Source organism: Nicotiana attenuata, unplaced genomic scaffold (assembly GCF_001879085.1).
Source record: "Nicotiana attenuata strain UT unplaced genomic scaffold, NIATTr2, whole genome shotgun sequence".
Taxonomy (NCBI): domain Eukaryota; kingdom Viridiplantae; phylum Streptophyta; class Magnoliopsida; order Solanales; family Solanaceae; genus Nicotiana; species Nicotiana attenuata.
Window position 1 is genome coordinate 1 of NW_017673847.1, and position 2,561 is coordinate 2,561.

Below are 2,561 nucleotides of genomic sequence, written 5' to 3' on the forward strand. Positions count from 1 at the left end.
TCTGAGAGTTGCAGAGGGAAGTCTGTTAATCAAATAGGTTGAGGTGAGTATACATTCTCCCCAGTACTGTATGGGAAGTTTGGACTGATATAACAAGGCTCTGGCTGTTTCCAAGAGGTATTTGTGTTTTCTCTCCACTATGCCATTTTGTTGAGGAGAGTAGGGGCATGTTTTCTGGTGTATGATCCCCTTAGACTGTAGGAATGAAGTGGTTTCAGTGTTTATGAATTCAAGGCCATTGTCTGTTCTGATGGTCTTAATGGAGCAATTGAATTGATTTTTCACCATGGTAGAGAAGGCCTTAATTATTTGTAAGGCATTGCTTTTACAACTAAGCAGATGAGTCCAAGTACATCTACTGTAATCATCCACCAAGGTAATAAAGTATTTATTCTTGTCATGTGTTGGCACATGATAAGGGCCGCATAGGTCAATGTGCAAGATTTCAAATATTTTGGTTGTTGTTGTGGTTCTTTCTTAGAAAGGTAACCTACTCTGTCTAGCGATTGGACAAATTGGACAGATAAAGGGCTGTTTGGATGAGAAATGGAAGGGTATAGATTCAATCCCTCTCATTTTGACAAATGGTACATGTCCCAATCTATTATGCCACAAAAGATCAATCATGTATTTATCATTCATGGATTTATTACATGTAGAACTAGCATTTCCCTTAGATTGCACATAAGAGTTGGTGGCAACTTTATTACATTCATGTGAACAGGTGTGTGAATTGATCAAAACAGGAGAAACAGAATTGTGTAAGCTAGATACAGTATGTGAGATAAGATGAGAACTAGTGCTACGAACACTGGTTACACTAGATGAAGGAGACTGAGTGACTACATCACCTTTATTTGATGCACTATGTGAATTATCAGACACTAAAGAATTAAGCCTGCAGGAATCTGGATTGTTGAGTTTGCAGGATTCTGTTTTGTAAAGATATAGACCATCCTTACTTTCACCAATTGCCAGAGGCCTCTTCAGTGAAGGGGCCTGCAGAAGGATGCAAATAAATTTGGTGAATATGACAAAGCAATCAAATTGAACTGTTAGACAATGAACTGAGATTAGGTTGAACTTGAAACTAGGGACAAAGAGGACTCTCTTCAGAGTGAACTTAGGACTCATCACTACATCTCCCATTAGTGTAACCTTCACCTTATAACCATTGGGTAAAGTGACTAGAAAAGGATAGACTAAGGTCTTTATGTTAGTTAACATGGATTTATTATAGATCATATGGTTTGATGCCCTAGAATCAAGTATCCAAGAGTCAGCAATAGATCTAGAACATTCATACGAATCAGAACCAGAATCAAAATGAGTCGAGCAAGCTGAAATACCTGCAAAGTTCACAGCTCCTCCTTTCAGCTCATTTCCTCCACTTCTAGTATGAAAATTCTCCAGGATGCTCACTAATTGGTTGTACTGTTCCTTAGTGAGAGCTTGCATGGTCCTATCTTGTTCATTTGCTGCACCATTGCTTCCATCTGCACCTTCTATGACATTGTCTCTCTGTCCTCCATGTACATTAGCAGCAATTCTCTTCCCCTTATTGAGCCTTGGATCCTGTGGATACCCATGTAACTTGTAGCACCTTTCCTTAGTGTGGCCTTGTCTCTTACAGTGATCACAAAAGGGTCGTGGCCTATTCCCAAGGTGTCCTCCTCTATAGTTGCTGCTTCCAACTCTATTGCCTTGCTGATTAAAGTTCACATATCCAGGGTTATCCCCAAAATTTGTATGCTGACCAAAATTTGTCCTGAACTGATTTCCTCCTGATCTGTTAGCACTCAAGGCAGTGGATTCTATCACCAATTGATTGTTTGGTTTAACCTCTCTTTGTTTTTCCTCTTGGATGAGGATTGAAAAAGCTTGTGCAAGTGAGGGTAGCGGATTCATCATCAAAATATTTTTACATATCAATATAGCTTAAGGTATTATAACAAGTTAGATATATTGATTTGATCTATTTACTACTCCATCTGTTTCAATTTATATAGTTAGATGCGGAGTACAAGGATCAAAATTCGTAGTTTTGACTCTGAAATTAGACATAGATCAATTAGAGTTGAAATAAAATTTACTTATTTGGAAACTACTTTATCCGTCTCAAATTATTTATCGTGATTTCAAAAAATAACTAACTCAAATCCGTAGTCAAAGACGAACATATAGACTCCACAAATAGTAAAGTAGACACATAAGTTGAAATAGAGAGATTAATATTTATATTTGAAATATACAAGTAATTATCGTATAAATATAAGCTATATATATTGATAGTCACTATCATTATAATTTAACATGTGGTAGCAAGTTAATTATTAGTTTCACCAAGTTATTAATTAATACTTATGAAAATTTTAATTTGCAATTACCCAATAAATTACTTTGCCTACATTGTCAGTGCACAAAATTTTCTTGTCATTACTGATGTGTTCATGTTTTTCTTGAGCCGATGATCTATCAGAAAACATTACCTCTACAAAGTAAGGGGTAAGATATGTGTACATGCTACCCTTCACAGATCCCACGTGTGAGAATAACTAAGT